The sequence below is a fragment of the Aquarana catesbeiana genome, linkage group LG04, assembly GCF_042186555.1.
Source record: "Aquarana catesbeiana isolate 2022-GZ linkage group LG04, ASM4218655v1, whole genome shotgun sequence".
Lineage (NCBI taxonomy): Eukaryota > Metazoa > Chordata > Amphibia > Anura > Ranidae > Aquarana > Aquarana catesbeiana.
Window position 1 is genome coordinate 56,909,321 of NC_133327.1, and position 12,402 is coordinate 56,921,722.

The window sequence follows — 12,402 nt, forward strand, 5'->3', positions numbered from 1 at the left end:
CTTCTTAAGGAGTACATCTAAAATTTTTTGAAGTTATCAATGCTCAACTATTACCACTTCTAATGCCTCTGCTAAAAGTCAGCATTCTTGATGAGTGCATTTGACAGGTCCCTCAGCTCATATTAACCTCTGTGACACTGGACAATTATAACTCTGAGTGTAGGGGCAATAAGAGGATGGAAGATGGAAGACACTTCTCATTGATTTTAAGTAAATGCCCCTTGAGCAGTGTTTTTTTTTTTTTTTTTTTTTTATTAATTTTTGACTAAACTTAGCCTTTACTAAACAAATTGAATACCATGGGCCCTAAGACAGAACCCTGGGACACCCCAGTCACTACTTAAACCCATTTAGATATCAAGTAGTTTATCACTATTCTGTGGACCTGTTCGTGCAACCAGTTTCCTGTCCATGCACATACAATTTCAACAAAACTAACAGACCCTTTTTATTGTATAATGGTACAGTATCAAATGCTTTACCAAAATCTAGATAAACTACACCCACTGGACTTCCACCATTCAATTTCTCATTTACTTTCTCAAAGAATGATAAGAACAGTCTTTCAAAAATCCATGCTGGTTGTCACTTATGATATCACAGATACATTTCTGTATAAAGTCCCTTACAATTCCCTCAAGTACATTACATACTGTTGATGTTAGGCTGATTAGTATGTAGCTTCCTGGCATACATCTCAATCTTTTTTTCATAAATTGGTACCATATTTACTCTAAAGCAATCAGCTGGTACTGTTCTGCTCCGTACACACGGTGTTGTCGGAAATTCCGACCGTGTGTGGGCTCCATTGGACATTTTCCATCGGATTTTCCGACACACAAAGTTGGAGAGCAGGAGATAAAATTTTCTGACAACAAAATCCGTTGTCGGAAATTCCGATCATGTGTACACAAATCCGACGGACAAAGTGCCAGGCATGCTCAGAATAAATAAAGAGAAAAAAGCTATTGGCCACTGCCCCGTTTATAGTCCCGACGTACATGTTTTACGTCACCGCGTTCAGAACGATCGGATTTTCCGACAACTTTGTGTGACCGTGTGTATGCAAGACAAGTTTGAGCCAACATCCGTCGGAAAATATCCTAGGATTTTGTTGTCGGAATGTCCGAACAAAGTCCGACCGTGTGTACGGGGCATTCCAGTCAGTAAGTTATCTTTAAAAATTAGACATAAAGGCTTGACTATAACTGAGCCAAGCTCCCTAAGAACCAGCAGGTGTAAGCCATCTGGACCTGGTGATTTGTTTACTTTACGTTTCTCTAGTCTTTTTTGTACCTGATTTTCTATTTGGTATTACTCTGACAACTATCAGACTAGTCTTTTTCATCTGTAAAAACCGTAGAGAAAAAAATTATTGAATACATCTGCCTTTTCCTTAGCATTTGTTTATAACTTCCCATATTTCTCTGTTATGGGGTCTATATCTTTTTTATAAACTTTTTACTATTGATATATTTTTTAAAAAATGTTTGGATTTGTTTTCCTAGTTGTAGCAATGTGCTTTTTGTATTCTTTTTTGCCACCCTGATTGCTCCTTTTTGTATTGCTTGTAAATCTAGAATTCTGAGGATGTACCTTTTGATTTGTTTTAAGGTCTGTTTTTTTCCAATTTATTTGTTGTTTTACATTAGAATTTAGCCACATAGGTTTTATTTTTTTGTATGTTTCCCAATGGAATACGATAATTAATGCACTTGTTCAATTCATCTTTAATACACTCCTACTTGCCTTGTGTGCTCTTATTGCTCTTGTTGCAAATATTAAGTGTCCATTGGGTGACGTGCAGTAAGGATCACAGCTTACTGAAGTTAGCTTTTTTTAAATTTAGAGTTCTTGTCCTACCAACGTGCCTCTCTTTACTGTAACTTATGGAAAATGTGATTCCATCTGTAATGGGCTCCATGTTGTTTGAAATTAATAAAAGATGAAATTGTCCTGAAACTAAATTGTTCTGAAATCATCCTGCAATAAGTTTAAGAAATGGGAAGCCCTTGTTGAGTGTGCATTTCCATTTGCCCACTTAATATCAGGATAATACATTTGCCCATAATAATATCACCCTGCTTCATTTTAGTCTGTGAAAGGAGCTGAGACTGTTCTCATTCCAGGGGTTCTATAACATACTTCCACAAGTAATTTACTATTATGGTTCTTCAGGCCTAATGACTCTGCATTATCACAGTTCTCTTTAGTGATATCCTCTCTCAAGCTCACTTTTTGTTAATCCTTCACGTACATACATACATACATACCCATCCACCCAGTAGCGGATGGTCCATTAGGGGTGCATGGGTGCCGCCCCCCCTAATCCATGCGCCCGGACCGTACTCTACATGCAGGGTGCCGGACACATGGATTCCAATGTGTTTTTTTTTTTTTTAGAAGCACATGATTAGAGCCGGAGGCTATAATTGGCTTCAAAAAGGGTGAGCCCACCCAGTTGTGTGACATTAGAGAATTAATATTCGCTAATGTCTTCCTGTTTCTCCTCCCTGCCAATCAGGAAGTGGGTCCTGAATCCCGATTGGCTGGGAGTCCTAAGACCTGATTGGCTGCGAGTCCTAACTCCTAATTGGCCGGGAGGAGAAGCGACTGCTGGGACTCTGGAGGAGACACAGGGGAAGAAGCCGCTACCTGGATGAAGTAAGTGCAGGGGCTGGTGGGGGGCCTGTTGGGCGATGGGAGATCGAGCAAGGGGGAGCGGCGGGTGGGTGTGTTATATGGTTGGCTGGCTAAAGGAAGGGGGGGCTGGCTGGGGCGGGTCGCAGGCCACCCCCAAGAAAATTGAGTACAAGCTGCCATTGCCTCCACCTCTTCTGACAATTCTGTCCCTCCAAAATACTGTACAGCATATTCCTTGAAATTAGCAGCTCAGTCATGTAAGCTGTCCAACCAGGTTTCTGACATTCCCAAAAAGTAGAAGTGCTCCTAGAATAACAGAAGTCCTACATCATCTATTTTGTGTGTAAGCACCTGAGGTCTTATGGAATATACTGTACGAACAGGCAGAGGCTAAGGCTAATGTCAGTAAATCTCACTCATTGGGGTTGATTTACTAAACCAGGAGAGTGCAGCTGTGCATGGTAACCACAGCTCTCCTGTGTCAGTATGGCTGCAGGGCAAAGGAAGTTGCACTGACAATAAATGAAGCCTATTGGTGACGTCACCATTCCAGGCTTTACTAGCTGTTGTAGGAGAGCTCTCACCTGCAGACACTCACATAACTCAAAATGTCAGAGGAGCACTCCCGTAGGAGGGGATATGATATAGCTTGTTCAAACTGCAATCTCAAATGTCCTTGCAGATATCCGGCTGCCAGTGGGAGACTGTTTCAGGAAGCTGACAGATATGATATCCTGTAAGTGGAAACCCATTCTTTCCTTCCTTGACAGGCACAGTGAAAAAGTTTTAGGCAGGTATGACGAAATTGTGTAAGATTGATTTAAAAAATATATATTTTAATTGTTTGTTTATTTCTATCAATTTACAAAATGCAAATATATTTTTGGTAAAAAAAAAAAAAATAAGCGTATATTGATTGGTTTGCGCAAAAGTTAGTGTTTACAAACCATAGGAAAGATTTATGGCATTTTTATTATTTATTTATTTTTTACTAGTAATGGCGGTGATCTGCGATTTTTAGCATTATTGCGACGGACAGATTGGACACTTTTGACATTTTTGGGACCAGTGACATTTCTACAGTGATCACTGCTATAAAAATGCACTGATTACTGTGTAAATGTCACTGGCAGGGAAGGGGTTAACACTAGGGGGCAATCAAGGGGTTTAAATGTGTGTTCCCTGGGTGTGTTCTAACTGTGAGGGGATAGGACTGACTAGAAGAAGAGACATATTGTTGTTCCTACTTAGTAGGAACAAATGATATGTCTCTTCTCTCCTGACAGAACAGGGATTTGTGTATTTACACACACAAATCCCTGTTCCTGTTCTCATGTACATGATTGCGCATGGCCGGCGGCGACTGTGCCCGCTGGCCACATGCATCGGGTTCACCGCCGTGCAGCCGGCGTGTGCCTGCTGCCACGCTTAAGGGTACAGACGTACCCATAAGGCGATTTGCAGGAACGAACCACTTTGCCGCCGTATATCAGCGTGAGACGGTCGGCAAGTGGTTAATGCAGCAGATAAGACACATCATGCTTACTTCCCTTCAACATTGGAAGATGTCCAGCAGTGCCATCCGCAGAGAACTGGCAGAAACAAGTGGGAACCAGGTATACCCAACTACTGTCCAGAGAAGTCCGGCCAGAAATGGTCTTCATGGAAGAATTGTGGCCAAAAGCCATACCTCTGATGTGGAAACAAGGCTAAGTGACTCCGCTATGCACAAAAACATAGGAACTGGGGTATAGAAAATGTCAGCAGGTGCTCTGGACTGATGAGTCAAAATTTGAAATATTTGGCTGTAGCAGAAGACAGCTTGTTCGACAAAGAACTGCAGAGTGGTGCAATAATGAGTGTCTGCAGGCAACAGTGAAGCATGGTGGAGGTTCCTTGCAAGTTTGGGGCTGTATTTATGCAAATTGGAGTTGGAGATTTGGTCAGGGTCAATTATGTTTTCAATGCTGAGTAGGGATGAGCTTCGTTTTCGAATCGAACGCATGTTCGACTCGAACACCACCTGTTCGGACGTTCGCTGAATTACGAACGATATGGGCCGTTCGCGCCAAATTCGAGTGACGCATCACGGCCCATAATTCACTGCGGCATTGCAGTGCATTGCTGGCTGATGATTGGCCAAGCATGCACTATGACCCGCATGCTTGGCCAATCACAGCGCCGTCTGTACAGAGAGCCGTAATTGGCCAAAGCCAGGGTGGCTTTGGCCAATTATGGCTCAGGGGGTTTAGTACACGCCCCACACTATTTAAGGCCGCCTACAGGGCAGCCCTGTGTAGTGTGTTCCGGCGTTGAGAGAGAGATAGACATAGAGACAGTGTCATTTGTTTTAAGTTAGATAGAGCAGGCAGGCGAGTTAGTTAGCTGCACTTACAGTGTATTGTGTATATACAGTATATATACATCCTAGGTGGTGTGTGTGTGTGTGTGTGTGTGTGTGTGTGTATATATATATATATATATATATATATATATATATATATATATATATATATATACACTGTATTCAATTTAGCTAGACCCGTTCCTGTTATTCTCTTCCTACTACTGACAGGCAGGCAGGTGTTTTTACAGTATTTACAGCTACCTGAAGAAAATTGCTTGTGTTTTTCTGATCCTATTAGTCCTATTAGCTACAGTATTTACAGTTATGCCCCGTACACACGGTCGGATTTTCCGACAGAAAATGTGTGATAGGACCTTGTTGTCGGAAATTCCGACCCTGTGTAGGCTCCATCACACATTTTCCATCAGATTTTCCGACACACAAAGTTTGAGAGCAGGCTATAAAATTTTCCGACAACAAAACCCGTTGTCGGAATTTCCGATCGTGTGTACACAAATCCGAAGCACAAAGTGCCATGCATGCTCAGAATAAATAAAGAGATGAAAGCTATTGGCTACTGCCCCGTTTATAGTCCCGACGTACGTGTTTTACGTCACCGCGTTCAGAATGATCGGATTTTCCGACAACTTTGTGTGACCGTGTGTATGCAAGACAAGTTTGAGCCAACATCCGTCGGAAAAAATCCTAGGCTTTTGTTGTCGGAATGTCCGATCAATGTCCGACCGTGTGTATGGGGCACTAGTGTAGTGCGTCCTCTGCAAAGTGTGCACCTAAAGCTACCTGAAGAAAATTACTGGTGTTCTTCTGATCCTATTAGTACAGTACCACAGGCAGCTGTAGTATTTACAAGTTAGTGTAGTGCGTCCTCTGCACAGTGTGCACCTAAAGCTACCTGAAGAAAATTAGTGGTGTTCTTCTGATCCTATTAGTACAGTACCGCAGGCAGCTGCAGTATTTACAAGTTAGTGTAGTGCGTCCTCTGCACAGTGTGCAGCTAAAGCTACCTGAAGAAAATTAGTGGTGTTCTTCTGATCCTATTAGTACAGTACCACAGGCAGCTGCAGTATTTACAAGTTAGTGTAGTGCGTCCCCTGCACAGTGTGCACCTAAAGCTACCTGAAGAAAATTAATGGTGTTCTTCTGATCCTATTAATACCATAGGCAGGCAGCTACAGTATTTACAGTTAGTGTAGTGTGTCCTCTGCACAGTGTGCATCAAAAGCTACCTGGAGACAATCGCTGTTGTTCTGCTCCTATTAATACCACAGGCAGGCAAGTACAGTATTTACAGTTAGTGTACTGTGTCCTCTGCACAGTGTGCACCTAAAGCTACCTGAATAAAATTCGCTTCCTACTACTGACAGGCAGGCAGGTGTTTTTCCAGTATTTACAGCTACCTGAAGAAAATTGCTTGTGTTTTTCTGATCCTATTAGTCCTATTAGCTACAGTATTTACAGTTAGTGTAGTGCGTCCTCTGCACAGTGTGCACCTAAAGCTACCTGAAGAAAATTAGTGGTGTTCTTCTGATCCTATTAGTACAGTACCACAGGCAGCTGTAGTATTTACAAGTTAGTGTAGTGCGTCCTCTGCACAGTGTGCACCTAAAGCTACCTGAAGAAAATTAGTGGTGTTCTTCTGATCCTATTAGTACAGTACCGCAGGCAGCTGCAGTATTTACAAGTTAGTGTAGTGCGTCCTCTGCACAGTGTGCACCTAAAGCTACCTGAAGAAAATTAGTGGTGTTCTTCTGATCCTATTAGTACAGTACCGCAGGCAGCTGCGGTATTTACAAGTTAGTGTAGTGTGTCCTCTGCACAGTGTGCACCTAAAGCTACCTGAAAAAAATTAGTGGTGTTCTTCTGATCCTATTAGTACAGTACCGCAGGCAGCTGCAGTATTTACAAGTTAGTGTAGTGCGTCCCCTGCACAGTGTGCACCCAAAGTTACCTGAAGAAAATTAATGGTGTTCTTCTGATCCTATTAATACCACAGGCAGGCAGCTACAGTATTTACAGTTAGTGTAGTGTGTCCTCTGCACAGTGTGCACCTAAAGCTACCTGGAGACAATCGCTGTTGTTCTGCTCCTATTAATACCACAGGCAGGCAGGTACAGTATTTACAGTTAGTTTACTGTGTCTTCTGCACAGTGTGCACCTAAAGCTACCTGAATAAAATTAGTGGTGTTCTTCTGATCCTATTAGTACAGTACCGCAGGCAGCTGCAGTATTTACAAGTTAGTGTAGTGCGTCCTCTGCACACTGTGCACTTAAAGCTACCTGAAGAAAATTAGTGGTGTTCTTCTGATTCTATTAATACCGCAGGCAGCTGCAGCATTTACAGTTAGTGTAGTGCGTCCTCTGCACAGTGTGCACCTAAAGCTACCTGGAGACAATTGCTGTTGTTCTGCTCTTATTAATACCACAGGCAGGCAGCTACAGTATTTACAGTTAGTGTACTGCATCCTCTGCACAGTGTGCACCTAAAGCTACCTGAAAAAAATTGGTGGTGTTCTTCTGATCCTATATTAATACCAAAGGCAGGCAGCTACAGTATTTACAGTTAGTGTACTGTGTCCTCTGCACAGTGTGCACCTAAAGCTACCTGAATAAAATTGGTGGTGTTCTTCTGATCCTATTAATACCACAGGCAGGCAGCTACAGTATTTACAATTAGTGTACTGCATCCTCTGCACAGTGTGCACCTAAAGCTACCTGAAGAAAATTGCTGTTGTTCTGCTCCTATTAATACCACAGGCAGGCAGCTACAGTATTTACAGTTAGTGTACTGTGTCCTCTGCACACTGTGCACCTAAAGCTACCTGAATAAAATTAGTGGTGTTCTTCTGATCCTATTAATACCACAGGCAGGCAGCTACAGTATTTACAGTTAGTGTACTGCGTCCTCTGCACGTCCTAAAGCTACCTGAAGACAATTGCTGGTGTTCTCATACTAATAATACTACAGGCAGGCAGTTGATTCTGCTAGCTGCAGTATCAGTATATATATACATCCCAGCTTTTTTGCAGCTACAACTCACTGCAGGCCATTAGTATGTCTGGAAGGCCAACAAGGAGAGGCAGATAGTCACAAGCCAATAAAAGAGGGCAAGCAGGCTCTGTGTCTAGAGGCAACAGTGCTGGTCGTGGAGACGGTGTATCCTCTTTAGCATGTGGCCGTGGGACACGCTTGTCCTTTTTTTCGGCAGCTGGCTGTGTTGAGCCGCAACATGCAGAAGACTTGGTCGAGTGGATGACCAAGCCGTCCTCATCCTCCTCAAGCTCTCTCACCCAGGCTCAGGGTACTTTGTCTGGCAAAGCAGCTGCCAACGCGGCCTCTTCCCTCGGCTCAATGGCATCAGTCACTCCTTCCCTAGCCCCATCATGTCCGCCTGAGGAGTCCCCCAGACTGTTTGACCACAGTGTTGGGTACATGCTCCAGGAGGATGCCCAGCGTTTTGAAGGCTCCAATGATGGTACCCAGCTAGAGGAAGGCAGTAACGTGAGCCCAGAGAAAGGGGGTGCCCAAGAAGGACAGCAATCTGGCAGTCATCTTCCCCCAGCTGCAGCATACTGCCAGCTTTGCTCAAGTGATGAGGAGGGAGGGGATGATGAGGTCACTGACTCCACGTGGGTGCCTGATAGGAGAGAGGAGGAGGAGGAGGCACATCACCAACAAGGCAGGATGCCCTCCAGGGGCCAGCTTAAGGGCAGCACATCAACTGCATCACACCGCAGAGCTCTGCATGTGCAGGGCGCTGCAGTCTCTGCGCGTTATTCCAAAAGTTCTTTGGTGTGAGCCGTTTTTGAGACGAGTGCATCAGATCCGACCGCTGCTATTTGCAACATATGTCTCAAGCTTATCTCTCGTGGCCAAAACATCTCCCGCTTGGGCACCACATGCTTGACCAGACATATGTTGACCTGCCATGCAGTTCGTTGGCAAGCGTACCTAAAAGACCCACACCAAAGAACAAAGAACACCTTTTTCTCACGGAAGGTGATTCTGGCTCTCTACTGGCATGTGGAAAGCAATATCTTGGCCTCGCTGGACAGGGCGGTCAGCGGTAAGGTGCATATTACCGCTGACTCATGGTCCAGCAGGCATGGACAGGGACATTACCTATCTTTCACCGCGCACTGGGTGACTCTTCTGGCAGCTGGGAAGGATGCAGGACAGGGTGCAGTAGTGTTGGAGGTTGTTCTGCCACCACGCCTCCAAAATACTACTAGTGGTGATTCTGCCACACCTCTCTCCTCCGCCCCCTCCTCTTCTTCTTCCTCCATGGCCTCTTCCTGTGTTGATTTGACTTCGGAACCAGCGGTGCTCCGTAGTTGTTCAAGGGGCTTTGCAAGCACGCAGGCCAAAAGATGCCATGCGGTGCTTGAGCTGGTGTGCTTGGGGGACAGGAGCCACACTGGGGCATAGATCCTGTCAACTCTGCAGGGCAGGTTCAGAGGTGGTTGACGCCACGCCAGCTTAAGGCAGGTATGGTGGTTTGCGACAATGGCATCAACCTCCTCTCCACCCTCCGACAGGGACAACTGACCCATCTGCCCTGATTGGCTCACGTCCTTAACTTGGTGGTGCAGCGGTTCTTGGGCAGGTACCCAGGCTTACAGGATGTGCTGAGGCAAGCCAGGAAAGTCTGTGTGCATTTCCGCAGGTCATATAATGCCAGTGCTCAGCTGGCTGACCTCCAAAAGAAATTTAACCTGCCCAAGAACCGCCTAATCTGTGAAATGTCCACCAGGTGGAACTCAACATTGGCCATGCTGCAGCGGCTGCACACGCAGCAGAGAGCAATCAATGAATACCTGTGCGACTATGGCACCAGGACAGGGTCAAGAGAGCTTGTTTTTTTTTCCCCATGCCAGTGGGCCATGATCGGGGATGCATGCACTGTCCTGTCACCATTTGAGGAGGCCACGAGGATGGTGAGCAGTGACAGTGCATGCATCAGTGTCACTGTCCCCCTTGTCCAGCCGTTGGAGCACACGCTGCGTGGAATAATGGATAGGGCACTTGAGGCAGAACAGAGGCAGGAAGAGGAGGACTTTCTTAGCTCTCAAGGCCCCCTTTATCCAGACAGTGTTCCTGCATGCCCGCCGATCACACAGGAAGAGGAGGAGGAGGAAGAGGAGGATTGTGTGAGCATGGAGGTGAAGCCTGGCACTCAGCATCAGCAGCAGTCTTTAAGGGATCATTTACAGTCCCAAGAAACCCATGGACTTGTACGTGGCTGGGAGGAGGTGGCTGCGGATCATGTCATCCTTAGTGACCCAGAGGACTCTGGACCGAATGCCTCAGCAAACCTACGCTGCATGGCCTCCCTGATCTTGCAAAGCCTGCGGAAGGATCCTCGTATTCATGGTATCAAGGAGAGGGATCAATACTGGCTGGCAACCCTCCTTGATCCACGTTACAAGGGTAAGGTTGTAGACCTTATCTTGCCGTCGCAGAGGGAGCAGAGGATGAAACATCTTCAGGAGGCCTTGCAGAAAGGTCTGTGCAACGCGTTCCCCGAGACTGGGAGGTTACAAATTCCTGTTCCTGAATAACGTGTTGCTGAGGCTTCGGTCAGTCAAAGTAGCGGTGGAGAAGGTGGCCGCCTGACCGATGTGTTCAGACAAACTTTTAGTCCACAGCCCCAAGGTATGATTGGTTCCAGCAACCATCGCCAGTGTCTGTTTTACATGGTGCAGGAATACCTAGGGGCAAGATCTGACTTGGACACCTCTCCCACCTAAAATACTCTGGGTTACTGGGTCTTGAGGATGGATCACTGGCCAGAGCTTGCACAGTATGCAATTGAGCTGCTGGCCTGTCCTGCATCCAGCATTCTTTCGGAACGCACATTCAGTGCTGCTGGAGGTTTTGTAACCGATCACAGGGTGCGCCTGTCCACCGACTCGGTCGATCGACTGACCTTCATAAAAATGAATCAGTCTTGGATCACCACCAGCTACCAAGCATCTGATGCTGATGTAACCGAATAATTTTTTTTGAAATGTCAGATCCCTTCAAGACTGCCTATGCTGATGCTGAGTGACTATCCTGTTATGCTGAGTGACTATCCTCTTCCTCCTCAATGATCATGCTGATAACTTGTAAGAATATTTTTGGTTCTGGGCGCCGCCACCAGTGGCTAATGCCTAATTTTTCAGCCCCTGTTTAACAGGGGCATGTAATTACAATTTTTGATGCAATATTTTGCAAGGAGGGTTTGTTGCTGCACTCAACTAGAGTATTTGTGAGGGGTTGCAGTGTTGTGGCACCAGCACCAGTGCCTAAGGCCCAATTTTTCAGCCCCTGTTTAACAGGGGAGTGTAATTACAATTTTAGATGCAATACTTTACAGCAGGGCTCGTTCGTGCGCTCCTACTAGAGTATCTGTGAGGGGTTGCAGTGTTGTGGCACCAGCACCAGTGCCTAAGGCCCAATTTTTCAGCCCCTGTTTAACAGGGGCGTGTAATTACAATTTTTGATGCAATATTTTGCAGGAGGGCTCATTCCTGCGCTCCAACTAGTATATCTGTGAGGGGTTGCAGTGTTGTGGCACCAGTGCCTAAGGCCCAATTTTTCTGCCCCTGTTCAACAGGGACATGTAATTACAATTCTTGATCTAATATTTCACAGCAGGGCCAGTTCCAGCTACCATAGTTACATATAGTTACATAGTAGGTGAGGTTGAAAAAAGACACACGTCCATCAAGTCCAACCTATGTGTGTGATTATGTGTCAGTATTAGCTTACATATCCCTGTATGTTGCGGTCATTCAGGTGATTATCTAATAGTTTCTTGAAGCTATCAATGCTCCCCGCTGAGGCCACCGCCTGTGGAAGGGAATTCCACATCCTTACCGCTCTTACAGTAAAGAACCCTCTACGTAGTTTAAGGGTAAACCTCTTTTCTTCTAATTGTAATGAGTGGCCCCAAGTCTTATTAAACTCTCTTCTGCGAAAAAGTTTTATCCCTATTGTGGGGTCACCAGTACAGTATTTGTAAATTGAAATCATATCCCCTCTCAAGCGTCTCTTCTCCAGAGAGAATAAGTTCAACGCTCGCAACCTTTCCTCATAACTAAGATCCTCCAGACCCTTTATTAGCTTTGTTGCCCTTCTTTGTACTCGCTCCATTTCCAGTACATCCTTCCTGAGGACTGGTGCCCAGAACTGGACAGCATACTCCAGGTGCGGCCGGACCAGAGTCTTGTAGAGAGGGAGAATTATCATTTTATCCCTGGAGTTGATCCCCCTTTTAATACATGCCAATATTCTGTTTGCCTTATTAGCAGCAGCTTGGCATTGCATGCCATTGCTGAGCCTATCATCTACTAGGACCCCCAGGTCCTTTTCCATCCTAGATTCCCCCAGAGGTTCTCCCCCTAGT

At 45.4% G+C, this 12,402-nt stretch overlaps 1 protein-coding gene across 1 annotated transcript in view; it reads left to right on the forward strand.

Moving 5' to 3' along the window:
* LOC141139276 (cytochrome P450 2K4-like) overlaps positions 1-12,402 on the forward strand; it is a 95,885-nt gene that overhangs the window by 15,079 nt on the left and 68,404 nt on the right. The window lies entirely within an intron of this gene.